We start from the raw sequence: 16,876 nt of genomic DNA, 5'->3' as shown, positions 1-16,876 counted from the left end.
TTTATCATGAATTTTACTCTCATAATATAATTTTTTTACAAGCTAATGGTGTTTTAATTTTCCCTCATAATATTATGATTTTTTTTTAAATACTGATTTTTTTTATACTACCAATAAGACATTATTTTTGCTGGTAATATTATGCATTCATTTCCATAAAATTACGATTTTGTTTCTTGTAAGAATACAACCTTTTTCTCGATTTTGATTTTATTTTATGCTTTTTTTCATTTCGTCTATGCTCAATTTTGATTTGATTTTATGCTTTTTTTTTTCATTTCGGCTGTTTATTCGACATTTTAATGTAATATTTTTTCTACAACCTAATTTTCCGAAAATTACAACTTAATTTTTTTGTTTGTTTGTTTGTTTTATCAATTAGTTTTTGCTTTATGCAACAAAAATGCCGCTTTTTAAGTTTTTTAAGTTTTTTTAAGGTTTTTTCTCTTCATTCATAACTTTTTTTAAGGTTTCTTGTCCCATGTTATTTTTAGAAAGCGCCCCCATGCCAATAAAAAAACATCTGGGCCAGCCCACAGAGGTCAGCAGGCTCCTGGAAGATGCTTCCTACGGAACCCAGGTAAATCTTTGATGAATCTCCATCCTTTAAAAGGAAGCATCAGCAATCATGCGTCTTTGCCTCCCGTGATTGATCACCATCAAAAGGGGGCACCAAGGAAACGTGTCGCTCGTCATCCGTCACATCTGTGTGAATTTTAAATTGGGCGAGCACGTCGGGGGTGAAAAATGGCTCGTCAGCCGCTCGCCTTGAGTGGGTAATTGGAGATGATACAGCGGGGATTCGTCACTGCCTTACCGTTCCTTCTTTCAAACAGCAGATAGACTTTTCCAGTTTCTAAATCGTCCCTTTGCTCGAGGATTGAACAAGGATCTGAGAAGATGTTTAGATTCCTTGTTTCCTTTCCTAGATGAATCACTTGGAAAAAGGGAATGCTGCCATTATGTTGTCTAGGGCCCTGGGGAGCGTTCACGTCTTGAGCGCTAGGAATTTGTTTCTGCGTTCCTCAGAGGCCGCGCTTGTCTGATTCATTTTCCTGCATTGTCAGCTAATGAATGGTGCGCGTCCATCGACTGCCACACACTCGCTCTGGTGAGAAAAACCCCCCACGGGTGATCATCTTGGGTGGGTGGGAGAAGTGGAGGGGGGTTCTCCCGCTCTCATTAGGATGGAATCAAAAGGAAGCAGAGGCTCACTGATCGTTTACCACATTCCCTGTGTGTCGTTGCCATGACGGGGTTATATTTCCCAGAGCCGAGTGCTTATCGGCATGTTCAGAGGAAACCGTCCGGCCGTATCACGGATGGTTTTGATCAGCAAGGCATCGATTGGGGTCTTAGAACCCGATTAGAGTCAATTCCTGCCATCTTGGCAAAACATAAATAAATCAAAAAGACTTTAGTGGAAGTAACTTTCTACATTATTTTTATCCCGCTTTTCATCCATTGCGTTGCCAGCAGTATAACTTAGGATCTTTCAGTTGAATCACCTTTGTTGACCAACACTCACATAACACAATTAGAGTGGAGCAACATGTATATATGACTGATGGACAAACCATTTAATATCGCTCAATACCGCTTAATATAATATAACACACCTCATACACACCCGGTCTGCCAGAGAATAAGATTTTAAAAAATGAAAAAATAAAAATAAAAAATAAAAAAAGAAGATGTCGCACGAGGGATTTGTGTTTCCAACTCAACTAACTTTCTTGAGGCACATCTACATTATTTTTACCCTGCTTTTCATCCATTGCATTGCCAGCAGTATAACTCAGGATATTTCAGTTGAATCACTTTTGTTGACCAACACTCACATAGCACAATTACAGTGGAGCAACACTTATATATGACTAATGGACAAACCGCTTAATACCGCTTAATATAATATAACACACCTCATACACACCTGGTCTACCAGAGAATACAAAGATATTTAAAAAATTTAAAAAAAAAACAAAAATTAAAAAAGAAGATGTCACACGAGGGATCCGTATTGCCAACTCAACTAACTTTCTTGAGGCACATCTACATTATTTTTACCCCGCTTTTCATCCATTGCATTGCCAGCAGTATAACTCAGGATCTTTCAGTTGAATCACTTTTGTTGACCAACACTCACATAGCACAATTAGAGTGGAGCAACACTTATATATGACTAATGGACAAACCGCTTAATACCGCTTAATATTTGCTTCGTGACACACCCGGTCTGCCAGAGAATAAGAAGATATTTAAAAAAATAAAAAAAATTAAAATAAAGAAAGAAGATGTCGCACGAGGGATCTGTGTTGCCAACTCAACTAACTTTCTTGAGGCACATCTACATTATTTTTACCCTGCTTTTTATCCATTGCATTGCCAGCAGTATAACTCAGGATCTTTCAGTCGAATCACTTTTGTTGACCAACACTCACATAGCACAATTAGAGTGGAGTAACATGTATATATGACTGATGGACAAACCGTTTAATACCGCTTAATACCGCTTAATATAATATAACACACCTCATACACACCTGGTCTGCCAGAGAAGAAGATTTAAAAAAATAAAAAAATAAAAATTAAAAATAAAAAAAGAAGATGTCGCACGAGGGATCCGTGTTGCCAACTCAGCTAACTTTCTTGAGGCACATCTACATTATTTTTACCCCGCTTTTCATCCATTGCATTGCCAGCAGTATAACTCAGGATCTTTCAGTTGAATCACTTTTGTTGACCAACACTCACATAGCACAATTAGAGTGGAGCAACACTTATATATGACTAATGGACAAACCGCTTAATACCACTTAATATAATATAACACACCTCATACACACCTGGTCTACCAGAGAATACAAAGATATTTTTAAAAAAATTTAAAAAACAAAAATTAAAAAAGAAGATGTCACACGAGGGATCCGTGTTGCCAACTCAACTAACTTTCTTGAGGCACATCTACATTATTTTTACCCCGCTTTTCATCCATTGCATTGCCAGCAGTATAACTCAGGATCTTTCAGTTGAATCACCTTTGTTGACCACCACTCACATAGCACAATTAGAGTGGAGCAACACTTATATATGACTGATGGACAATCCGCTTAATACCGCTTAATATTTGCTTCTACAGAGCTCTAATAGGAGGGAGGACCGCACTGAAAAAACACATTTATCCAACGTCCTCCGTGGTGCACATGAGGACAGTTGCAAGTTTGACTATAGGGGTGTTATTTCATGTCTACAGAGCTCTAATAGGAGGGAGGACCGCACTGAAAAAACACATTTATCCAACGTCCTCCGTGGTGCACATGAGGACAGTTGCAAGTTTGACTATAGGGGTGTTATTTCATGTCTACAGAGCTCTATATTTAGAAAGTTGTAACAGGTAATTTCTAAATTGGGAAATTCACTAGTTTAACCGTGATAAAGGAGGGAGGACTGTACTGAAAACAACACAAGAACAGTTGCGAGTTTGACTATCGGGTAACCGAGGCGCATCTTCGGCATAGGAAAAGCAAGTTACCTTTGTTGACCACCACTCACATAGCACAATTAGAGTGGAGCAACACTTATATATGACTGATGGACAATCCGCTTAATACCGCTTAATATTTGCTTCTTAACACACCTCATACACACCCAGTCTGCCAGAGAATAAGAAGATATTTAAAAAAATTTTAAATGTAAAAATTAAAAAGAAGATGTCGCACGAGGGATCCGTGTTGCCAACTCAGCTAACCAGTTTGACTATAGGGGTGTTATTTCATGTCTACAGAGCTCTAATAGGAGGGAGGACCGCACTGAAAAAACACATTTACCCTGCTTTTCATCCATTGCATTGCCAGCAGTATAACTCAGGATCTTTCAGTTGAATCACTTTTATTGACCAACACTCACATAGCACAATTAGAGTGGAGCAACACGTATATATGACTGATGGACAAACCGCTTAATACCGCTTAATATTTGCTTCTTAACACACCTCATACACACCCGGTCTGCCAGAGAATAAGAAGATATTTAAAAAATTAAAAAATAAAAATTAAAAAATTAAAAAGAAGATGTCGCACAAGGGATCCGTGTTGCCAACTCAGCAAATTTGAGCAAGTGATCAGACCACTCTCTATTCTCTTTTTCAAAAAAGTATTTTTAGCACCTATCATCTCCATGCTGTCACCGCACTACAAAACTCACAGGTGGCAAAAAAGACAAAAGACCTGCAGAAAGTCAATTTGTAGTAAACATAAACATATTTGTTTTGCTAATGACAGATATTATTACACCTCTCCATTCAGTCTCAGGATATATCAGTCTAAGAGCATCTGATTGACAGCCGTCTTGACACACACACACACACTCACATAGCACAATCAGAGTTGCTTGTTCTCACTCACACAAGCATAACTCTCACTTCTACACTAACTTAACTTTCACTCTCTAACTGGCCGTGGAAAATGTTAGCTAGATTCTGTGTACTTTCATTCTGGGCTATTCCTCGATCTTCCTCATTGACAATAGAGTCCAGCGCTGAAACCAAATATAATACTCTTAATAATTGTTTCTTAACACAACTCATACACACCTGGTCTGCCAGAGAATAAGAAGATATCGCAGGAGGGATCCGTGTTGCCAACTTTCATAGCAAGTTATCAGACCTTCGATTATTCAAAAAAGTATTTTGAGTACTCTGAAATGAAACAGGGCTGCACAGTGACCGAGTGGTTAGCACACAGTCCTCATAGCTAGGAGTCCCGAGTTCAATTCCATGTTCTCCCCGTGCATGCTTGGGTTGTTTCCGGGTACTCCGGTTGCAAGTTTGACTATAGGGGTGTTATTTCATGTCGACAGAGCTCTAATAGTGTCAAAAACCATATTTAGAAGGTTGTAACAGGTAATTTATAAATTGGGAAATTCACTAGTTTAACCGTGATAAAGGAGGGAGGACTGTACTGAAAACAACACATTCATCCAATGTCCTCCGTGGGGGACATGAGGACAGTTGCGAGTTTGACTATAGGGGTGTTATTTCATGTCTACAGAGCTCTAATAGGAGGGAGGACCGCACTGAAAAAATACATTTATCCAACGTCCTCCGTGGTGCACATGAGGACAGTTGCAAGTTTGACTATAGGGGTGTTATTTCATGTCTACAGAGCTCTATATTTATAAAGTTGTAACAGGTAATTTCTAAATTGGGAAATTCACTAGTTTAACCGTGATAAAGGAGGGAGGACTGTACTGAAAACAACACAAGAACAGTTGCGAGTTTGACTATCGGGTAACCGAGGCGCATCTTCGGCATAGGAAAAGCAAGTTACATTAACTTGACCTTCCCGGGGGGAGTATAGGTCGCCATCGGTTGCCATCTTTTCCACACATTTCGCGTGTCCATCACATCTCTGTATCCAGGCAGGTTGCTTCACCCAGCCACACCTCTCTCTCTCTCTCCCACTATCTTTCCCACCATGTCCTCATTTTCCTGTTTTTTCACCCCGTAATATCGCTTCACACATTCCAACATTTATCCACCACCCTTCTTCCTCTGTTCCACAGCCTCATTTATTGTTTTGTTTTCAGACACGAAAGCCATGCATCCATGCACACATGTCATAACACTTGTAAACAGAGTCATGACATTGACACACACACACACACACTGATTGCACCCATGTGTGTAACACCGATGTATAATACATGAGCTTTTTCCACATGCATAAACACGTCTGGCAATGATAAGTCATTACGGACGCTTATGGCGCATCACATATGTGGAGGTGAAACTGTTCTTTTTTATGTATACTCTTCAACAAGGGAGGGAGCGGGGGACGGGGGGGGGGAGGGGGGGCTTACTTGAGAAATGACCCAGCTTGCAGAGTTGACTGTATCAAGAAGCTCGCCTTGACCCTCTGTAACATCCAGAAATTATATATAGATATTGCAAGACCCACTTTTTTTTTCTTGCTCTTACAAAGACATAGTACACGGCGGGGGGGGGGGGGGGGGGGGGGGGGGGGGGGGGGGGGGGGGGGGGCTGAGATAATCGATAGAATCTGAGAAAACAGCTCATAAATCCAAGCAAATGTATATTTCCCCACAGGCGCAAAACATAAACATTAAGATGTGGGGAGGGTATGGAGTGATTGGATACTCGAGTACTTCTTTTCGGCTACTTCTGATCATAAATGGGTGCAATTCGGTACAATCAAGCTCATTATGGAAGCGCCGAAGCGGGTATGAATTGCGCACACGGATGGCGAGCAGGTACAAATATTTTGACGCCCCCCCCCCCCATGTGGGGACTGACGTCGATGTGTGACAGTCGGGGGTCTCCGGTGACCGCTGGGGTGCAGACAAGCGGGATGGCACACACACACACACACACGCACGGACGCACGTACGGACGGACGCCGTCTGCTCCGCGTCGCCTCGAAAGCGTAAAAAACTGCCCGATGGGCACCCGGGAAAGTGTCAAAACCCACTCGCGGGTACTGGTTCCACTGTGGACGTGTATCTGTTGCATATATTTAGACATAATAAGGCAAAAGTGAACCGTGGAGGCGCACAGTTACGAGCACAGTATCGAGCTGCAAATGCGCACAGCGCAGCGTCAAAACACATCCAATAATTCCAATTAAACACTAATATATATATGAAATATATATATTAACAGTGCCTGACATGCCGCAGTTGCTTTCCCGTGGAGTGTTGCTTTCCCACGGACCCCAAAAATATCAAACAGAGGGGTGGAAAAGTGGGTCTGCGTGGCTTGTTTAACGGTCTCAAACCGAGAAGATGCGCTGCTAGTTGGACAAAGTGTTGATAAAAATGTACCTTAGACGATGGAGATCTGGCTCGATCGCGTCGGTCTGCAAGCTCCTCTTCACTGCCAAGTAAACCTGAGTCCGACCAACAGGGACACTCACACACACACACACACACACACACACACTCTCCCTCTCTTTGTGTGCGTGTGTCTCCCCCTTCCTCTCGCTTATAATTCTGCCTTCATATTATGAAAAAATAAATAAATAAAGTGTCACACCGCATCCAATCTATACATTGCTATTCTCCACAATATCATAATAAAATGTAAATAAATCTAAAAGTAGAAAAGCACTCCCATAATCCCCCCATATTATCATTTACATCATAAATATTAGTCCTACATTTATTTATCTATATATTTAGATTACTAGCAATGCTAACAGGCTTACGTTAGCATAATAACACCTAGCATGAAGGTCTTATTTCTCAACCCAAAAAACAATCCACCCACACTGGAAGGAAACTATAGAAAACCACTTAAGAATTAACATGCTAGCAATGCTAACAGGCTTACGTTAGCATGATAACACCTAGCATGAGTGTCTAGCTCAGCACTCCATCCCATGAAGGTCTTATTCCTCATTCCAAAGAACAATCCACTCACACTGGAAGGAAACTACGGAAAAACACTTAAGAATTAACATGCTAGCAATTGTTAGCATAATAACATCTAGCATGAGTGTCTAGCTCAGCGCTCCATCCCATGAAGGTCTTATTCCTCGTTCCAAAGAACAATCCACCCACGCTGGAAGGAAACTACAGATAACCGCTTAAGAATTAACATGCTAGCAATCGTTAGCATAATAACACCTAGCATGAGTGTCGAGGTCAGTGTTCCATCCCATGAAGGTCTTATTCCTCATCCCAAAGAACAATCTACCCATGCTGGAATGAAACTATAGAAAACCACTTAAGAATGAACATGCTAGCAATCGTTAGCATAATAACACCTAGCATGAGTGTCTACTCAGCGCTCCATTCCATGAATGTCTTATTACTCATCCAAAAGAACAATCCACCCACACTGGAAGGAAACTACAGAAAAACACTTAAGAATTAACATGCTAGCAATGCTAACAGGCTTACGTTAGCATGATAACACCTAGCATGAGTGTCTAGCTCAGTGCTTCATCCCATGAGGGTCTTATTCGTCATCCCAAAGAACAAACCACCCATGGCGGAAGGTAACGACAAAAAACACTTAAGAATTAACATGCTAGCAATGCTAACATGCCAACATTAGCATAGTAATACAGAGCATGATAGTGCTCAGTCTTTATATGTCTACCAATGAAAATTATACTATGCTAATGTTAACATGCTAGCAATATTAACATGTTAACATTAGTATACTGGCACAATACTGCTGGTTTTATTGTATTTGCTAGTGTTTACTGTATATATGTGTCTACGCATAACAATAGGTACAAATGCTAGAAATGCTAACATTAGCATAGTAATACAGAGCATGATAGTGGTAAGTCTGTATATGTCTACCTATGAAAATGGCTACAAATCATACTATGCTAATGTTAACATGCTAACATTAGCATACTAGCACGATATAGTGCTGGTTTTACTGTGTTTACTAGTGTTTACTGTATATGTGTCTACGCATAACAATAGGTACAAATGCTAGAAATGATAATATTAGCATAGTAATCCAGAGCATGATAGTGCTAAGTCTTTATATGTCTACCTATGAAAATGGCTACAAATCATACTATGCTAATGTTAACATGCTAGCAATGTTAACATGCTAACATTAGCATACTAGCACGATCGTGCTGGTTTTACTGTGTTTGCTAGTGTTTACTGTATATTTGTCTACACATAAAAATAGGTACAAATGCTAGAAATGCTAATATTAGCATAGTAATCCAGAGCATGATAGTGCTAAGTCTGTATATGTCTACCGATGAAAATGGCAAAAAATTATACTATCCTAATGTTAACATGCTAGCAATATTAACATGCTAACATTAGCATACTGGCACAATACTGCTGGTTTTACTGTATTTGCTAGTGTTTACTGTATATATGTGTCTATGCATGAAAATAGGTACAAATGCTAGAAATGCTAACATTAGCATGCTAACACCTAGCATGATAGTGTCTGAATGGGTTGAGAATTGTGGTAGTTTGAATCAAAGTTTTAAGTTTTCCGTGAGAAAAACATACCAAAAAAACACATGTTTGGGGAACGCCACAAATCACACGGCTAAAACATGTATGTCCGGTCACAATGACCTCATATTTGGTGCAGTTAGAGTTCACAAAAAGTTTAATTCTACAATATAATTAATCCATCTGGATGGGGTCCTTAAACCCCCCAAACTGGCATCAAATCTTCATTAAGTAGCATCATGTGGTGACAATAAATAAGAATAACATTTTATCACATAAAATATATGATTAAATGTTGCGTGTTTGGTTGTGTGTGGGAAAAAAAATCCCCCCCGAGAATATCGATCTCAGGTCTAAGCAAGAACATTGCGATACAATCATGCAGCTGAGAGAAATAGAAAACAAAGAAACATGGACATGTAACTCTGGATTCCCACTTCAATTCCATTGCTGTATTGAGCAGTTTAACACAGCCAGGAGGGGTTGGCGCCCACACGGGGATGCTTCACTGACCAAGATGCTGACACCATGACCCAGATCCGGTCCGGGCGCCGGACGATAGTTGCCCGTTGCTCCTCAAGAGGATGGGTTAAATGCTGAGACAAATTTGTGATATGAGATTATTATTGTACCATATCGTGCCATTACACATTTTTGTACTATATGTGTTGTATGTGTATTTTTTTTCAAAAATATAAATTTTTCCACGCAAAATACATCCCATTCAACCTAAGTCGGTAAGAATTTATAAATATATAAACCCGGTTTTAAAAAAAGGTCACAATTTTTACATATCTATGTCTTTATGCTTCACTGATTGTGTTTTCTCATCAAGCAGTGAGACTTCACACTGTATTCAGTGGTCATTGAACACACCATTGTTGCTGTTAGAAGCAAAACAGTGCAAACATTTGGATTTGATATCAAATATGAGACATTTCCAGTTTAGGAAAAGTGTGGCTATTTGTTGTTTTCATTGGCGTGCTGCACATTCTATGTAAATATAATTTAAGAAAAAAATCTTAAAAAAAAAAAAACAACAGCAAAAATGGAAAAAAAAAAATCAAAATATGATGAGAAAAACGGCGTACTCTAAAGAGAAAAAGTAACTTTATGAGAAAAAAACTCATAATATTTGGAGGAAAAATAAAGTTGTTTTAGTACCATAGAATGGAAACGTCATATTATTATGAGAAAACAAAAAAATAAAAGGTGGAATTATACTAAATTAGGTTTAATTATGATTATTATAATTATATAATTATATAATTATAATTATTATTAGTTTAATTATGGACATAAAGTAAAAATATTGTGGAAAGAAAATTTGCAAGAAGAATGTTGAAATAGCTTGTAAAAAAACTAAATGGAAATCAACAACTGTAATTTTATGTCAAAATAAAAAACAATGCAATTTTAGTAGCATAGAGCTGAAACATTAAAGAAAAAATATATTTTTTAAAGTCATAATAATATCAGAAACAAAAAAATGAAGTTGTAAATTTGTTATTATTTATTATTATTTATTATTATTATATATTATATTGTATTATATTATTATATATTTATATTATAATTAATATAACGTTATAAAATGTTATATTATGAGAATAAAATAAAAAAAGCTGGAATTATACAAAATTAGGTTGCAAAAAAAAGTAAAAAAGTTTAATTATTGGAATAAAGTAAAAAATATTATGAAAAGAAAATTTGCAAGAAGAATGTTGAAAAAAAACAAAATGGAAATCAACAACTGTAATTTTATGTCAAAATATAAAAAAATAATGCAATTTTAGTAGCATAGAGCTGAAACATTAAAGAAAAAAAAATATTTTTAAAGTCATAATAATATCAGAAACCAAAACATAAGTTGTAAATTTATATTATTATTTATTATTATTTATTTATTATTATTATTTATTATTACATTATTATATACTATATTATTATATATTTATATTATAATTTATATAACATTATAAAATGTTATATTATGAGAATAAAATACAAAAATGTTATGGGAATAAAACCATAGCATTATGAGAAGAATATTTATATGAAGAAAATTTACATATTTGGAAAATAAAAAGCAGCACAACGTTTTAGCATGACGACTCTTTTGATGAAAAAATATACTGAATCGAGTCGTCGATCTACCTTGAGGAGTGTTTGGTTACTATACTCGACAACGTCATAGCGACCGCTATTGCGTCACTAGAAATGTCCTTTTTGCAAATTTTGCATCAAAAATGTAAGAATGTAAAACATAATGACAAACAATATATAACATATCTATAATCATATCACGGATCCTGATATGATGTGCTGCTAAAAACGCTGAAAAGCATTCTCATCTGAGTTTTAATGTATACTGAATATACCCACTCTCTTTCTAAGATCATATGCAGTATATTGATTTTTACATAGAAGGGCTGAAAATGGGTTCAATTTTCTATTTGTGAGTTTTACAGCCATGAGACCGGCACCAATAAAGTATTTCGTAAAGGTCAAGGATGTCTCTTGGGGGGGGGGTGAGGATGTTTTGTGTCCAATATACGGCTCAGTAAATAAACTCCATAATGTGCTTCTTACTTACAAAAAGAAGCAATAATGTTTGCTCACACATTTTTTTCGCCAACGCTCTGTCCGACTCGCTCTTTCTGCCACAGTTGACACTAATTTCTGAGGTGAGATGCCGTGTGTGCAGTTAAATGACGATACGGTTTTAAAATTCACCAGTGGAAATGAGCGTCGTTGCGCTTCGTCCCTCGCAGAAGCTTTGTGATGATTAGCGAGGTCAGAAAGCTGATACATCCACTAATACGACTCAGTGAGATAACAGTAGCTCTATCTTTTAACGAGCGATCAGTGCACTCACAACAAGCTCGTCAACCCATTAAATGTAACAACAGTTCATTTCACAGTGTCAAACAAAATCATCACACAGCAACCTAACATTCAAAATGTATACCTGACAAATATACCAATTCATTCATTCATTCATTTTCTACCGCTTATCCTCATGAGTGTCGCAGGGGTGCTGGAGCCTATCCCAGCTGTCTTCAGGTAAGAGGTGGGGTACACCCTGGACTGGTGGCCAGCCAATCACAGGGCACATATAGACAAACAACCATTCACACTCACATTTATACCTATGGACAATTTGGAGTCGCTAATTAACCTCGCATGTTTTTGGAATGTGGTAAAGAAACCGGAGTCCCTGGAGAAAACCCACGCATGCACTGGGAGAACATGGAATTGAACTCGGTACTCCTAGCTGTGAGTCCCATTTCATTTCAGAGTACTCAAAGTACTTTTTTGAACAAGAGAAGGTCTGATAACTATGCTATGAAAGTCGTTGATGTTGGAAACATGGATCCCTCCTGCAACATCTTCTTATTCTCTGGCAGACCAGGTGTGTATGAGGTGTGTTAAGAAACAATTATTAATATTTGGTTACAGCGCTGGACTCTACACAGAGATGGCCGAGGGTGGAATTGAACCCGGGTCTCCTAGCTGTAAGGCTTGTGTGCTAACCACTCGATCGCTGTGCAGCCCCATTTCATTTCAGAGTACTCAAAGTACTTTTTTGAACAATCGAAGGTCTGATGATAACTCGCTATTAAAGTCGTTGAGTTGGCAACACTGATCCCTCCTGCAACATCTTCTTATTCTCTGGCAGACCAGGTGTGTATAAGGTGTGTTAAAAAAAACAATTATTAATATTTGGTTACAGCGCTGGACTCCACACAGAGATGGCCAAGGGTGGAATTGAACCCGGGTCTCCTAGCTGTGAGGTCTGCACGCTAACCACACAACCACTGTGCAGCCCCAATGGACTAATATGACTTTAAAATAAAGTTGATGTTTTCCTATATGGCATTGTGTCTGAGCAAGGCATTCATTGGGTGCACTGCAATGACATCAGCCTCCCTTTGGCCTACGGGCTTCTTTGGCTCACTCTGGTGGACAGAGGCAGCATTGCAGTGCCATACATTCATTTTCTACACTGCTTGTCCTCCATTGAAATGCAAAACGTTTTTAATTTAAACTCATATTGACACATGTTTGTATATTTTGTAATTTTCTATTAAGTCATGGTGCAGTCCTATGGGAAACATAACATTTGGTTAATAATGACGTCAACCGAGTGACAAATGACAAGATTGTACTAAGGTGTTTTATTACGACGCCGTCCTGATCTGGCATCTCGTGTCCAAGACCTTTTACAGTGTCAGTTTCACTTCATGCATAATTAAAGCCGCACCTTCTTCTTCATAGATCAGTTACAAGCAATCAATAAGAATGACTTTGTGTTGCCGATGTTATTGATGATTGGTTGACTTCATACGCTCTTGGTTGACTGTGTGCTTATGTTGATAGTTTACCTCCTTTGAAAGAGTTCAGAGTTTTTGCACGGTATTTTTACTTATTTCAGGGGCGTACAGTGCGGTCCAGGGGCCATATGTGGCCCTCAAGTATTTTTTATTGGTTTGGAGCATGTTATTAACATGACATTTAAAACAAGAAATAAAGTTTTGGGAAAAATTTAGGTTGTGAAAAAGTAAAATGTAATGGTATTGGTTTTATTTCATTTGAACATGCATCAGATTACAATTGAATGCATCACATAATCAGTTCACAGTTCCACATGTCCAAAAGGAGTAGGAAGAAGCAAAGCTTATTAAATCCTACCCCTCCATCTGGTACTTTTACAATCAGTAACTGTTACATTTGTTTACTTCCTGCTTTCCTAATATAGTTTAAGGTTTTTTTGTTTTTTAAATGTTTTTTATTTTTTATTATTTTTTGTATTTTTTTATTTTGTATTTTTATTTAATTTTGATTTTTTTGTATTTATTATTTATTTTATTTATTTTTTAATAATATTTCTTTATATTTAATAATGTATTAAGTAAATCTTATTAAATCCTACCCCTCCATCTGGTACTTTTGCAATCAGTAACTGTTACATTTGTTCACTTCCTGCTTTCCTAATATAGTTTAAGGTTTGTTTGTTTTTTAAATGTTTTTTATTTTTTATTATTTTTTGTATTTTTTTATTTTATTTTGTATTTTTATTTAATTTTGATTTTTTTGTATTTTTTTTATTTTATTTTGTATTTTTATTTAATTTTGATTTTTTTGTATTTATTATTTATTTTATTTTATTTTTTATAATATTTCTTTATATTTAATAATGTATTAAGTAAATCTTATTAAATCCTACCCCTCCATCTGGTACTTTTACAATCAGTAACTGTTACATTTGTTCACTTCCTGCTTTCCTAATATAGTTAAATTAAATTAAAAAATTTTGGTCACGTAGGTACAAGGTGATATGAGCATCCAATGACATAATGTGTACCATAGTAAGTGTCAATATAGTGATATATATAGCACATCATGACTGGTTCAAGACTCTTCATCCTTGTATTTAGCAAACATCAACTGCTTGTATTGTTTCTTGAATTGGCTCATCGTTGTGCATTGTTTGAGGGTCTTACTCAATCCATTCCATAGTTTGATTCCACATACTGAATATATGTTATATGTTGGGAATAAAATTTCGAATTATGAGGAGAAAATGAAGTTGGAAAATGTAGGCCAAAAACTCCAGATACAATAAAGCCTATAAATGCATTTTTTTGTGTTTTTTACACGTACTAGCCTGTGCAACTGTTTGCGACTTAGACCTAGACCTAGGCAAAAATTTGGGTTGTGATTTTCAACATCCTGAGCTACAAAAACATTGATTTCTGGTCATTGCAGTAAAGGACGCCCGGAGGATTCCTTTGTGGTTTCCTTTTCCTTTTTTTTTTACCCTCTTCCTGAACACTAAGCCATCAACTGCTTACATAACTTTAGAATATTGAGGTTAATCAGACTCTCTTCATCATCTATTTCAAAAATCAAACCAATTATATTTCCAATCCATCTGCACACACACACACACACACACACACACACACACACACACACACACACACACAAAGGTCATACGTATGACTACTTGTGCCTCATACACATGCTGCACATCCTGTCTCTTTGTCTGTCTTAAGCTTTACTCGTGGAATAATTCCAACACCAGTCCCTTGAAGAAGCCACAGAAAAGGAAGGCCAAAGTGTGACCATTACAATAGAAAAAGCAGTGGGACTGCATTACAGAATCACAGGCCAGCCAGACAGCGGAGCATGAAAGCACTGATTTATCCGCTCAGGAGAGTGTGTGTGTGTGTGTGGATATAGATGTGTGTGTTTGTCAGCAGACAGAGAGTCAGGGAGCGCATTTGAGGACGTGAGAATGGAAGGAAATGCATTCACTTGCTTGTTTTATTTATGAATAATATATTTTGTGCTGCTGCACAACGGATAAGTGGTTTGCGCGCAGGTCATACAGCTAGGAGACCCGGGTTCGAGTCCACCCTCGGTCATGTCTGTGAGGAGTTTGCATGTTCATGCATGGGGTTTTTTCCGGGTACTCCGGTTTCCTCTCATAACTGTTTATAGTTATCCTCCCTATCCGTGTGGAAGTGGTAAGTTTTTGGCTATTTAAGTTTAAAGGATGAAGGCTACCGTTTAGGTGGCTAGCTCTCTAGTTTGCGAGTTAGCATGTGTCTCAAGACCCTGCAGTTGCCAATATGTTGTAAATATTACATTTGATTAATGTTCATGTTAAAGGTTAAATAATTGTTAATAGTTATCCTCCCTATCCATGTGGAAGTGGTAAGTTTTTGACTATTTAAGTTTAAAGGAAATAACTTCGAGGCTACCGTTTAGGTCGCTAGCTGTCTAGTTTGCGAGTTAGCATGTGTCTCAAGACCCTGCAGTTGCGCAATATGTTGTAAATATTACGTTTGATTAATGTTCATGTTAAAGGTTAAATAACTGTTAATAGTTATCCTCCCTATCCGTGTGGAAGTGGTAAGTTTTTGGCTATTTAAGTTTAAAGGAAATAACTTGAAGGCTACCGTTTAGGTCGCTAGCTCTCTAGTTTGCGAGTTAGCATGTGTCTCAAGACCCTGCAGTTGCGCAATATGTTGTAAATAAAAAAAGTATAAATGTGACTATAGTCGTGTTTTGTCATGTCTACAGGGCTCTAATAATGCTTTGTTCATTTTAATCTGAAAAAAATAATTTGTCTACCCACCAATTATATGTGGTTTCTTAAGTTTTTTATTATTTGCCGTTTTATTATTATTATTATATTTATTTATTACTGATTGATTGATTTTCTTTATTCTTGATTTTTTTTTAATTTATTTTTCATTTTATTTTGTGCAGAAAAATAAAAATTAAGATATTTGAGAACAGTGGAATGTTTTATCAGAGCTTTTATTGTAGAAAATCGGAAACCAAAACACTGAAAAAGTTTGTATATTTTTCTGTTTTTAATAAATGTGTTGTTTTTTTGTTGTTTTTTTGGAAAACCTGATGCTGGCCCAGCCTTGCCCAGACCCTAGCTCCAGTGGCCCCCAGGTAAATTGAGTTTGAGACCCCTGCTATAGACTATATGGACGATATATACACATTTCAGAATGCTTTCTTCTTCTCTTCTTTTGGATAAGGGTTCTGCTGTCGCCTGGAGTGTCCGTTTTGCCATACATATGTTTGGCAGTCAAAGTCACTTGGCCAGGCAGCAGAACCAAGCTGGCTACACCCAACAGAGAAGCAGAAAATTCACTTTTCTGCATTTAGACACAGTCTCAAGAGAGAGAGAGAGAGACAGCTTGTGCCACAGTGGCTCTCAAATTCAAACGGCGTGCAAGTCATATTCTTTCTTTAGCGGCAGTCTTTACAGTCGAGTAAGCATGTCTTATTCTATTTGAAAGGTTGACTTCAGCTAAATTACAGAAACATATATTTTCAGTAACCCCTCATGGTATCTTGCCATTTAGATGGATTGGATGTTTTG

The 16,876-nt window shown here is 37.4% G+C and overlaps 1 protein-coding gene across 4 annotated transcripts in view; it reads right to left on the bottom strand.

Annotated features, from left to right (window-relative positions):
• The window catches only part of LOC131125304 (uncharacterized), a 291,220-nt gene that overhangs the window by 241,279 nt on the left and 33,065 nt on the right, over positions 1–16,876 (bottom strand). Inside the window, exon 1 of one of the 4 annotated variants that reach the window (XM_058066733.1) lies at positions 6,841–7,080. The exons of 1 other annotated variant lie outside the window; for it this stretch is intronic. The gene's annotated coding sequence lies outside the window, so the exon portion shown is untranslated. Of the gene's footprint in view, positions 1–6,840; positions 7,081–16,876 lie in introns of those variants that run through there. 2 more of the 4 variants (XM_058066736.1, XM_058066735.1) reach the window with 2 other exon arrangements.

The sequence above is a fragment of the Doryrhamphus excisus genome, chromosome 3 (assembly GCF_030265055.1).
Source record: "Doryrhamphus excisus isolate RoL2022-K1 chromosome 3, RoL_Dexc_1.0, whole genome shotgun sequence".
NCBI classification, from domain to species: Eukaryota; Metazoa; Chordata; class Actinopteri; order Syngnathiformes; family Syngnathidae; genus Doryrhamphus; species Doryrhamphus excisus.
This window is presented reverse-complemented; position numbering and strand designations above follow the sequence as displayed.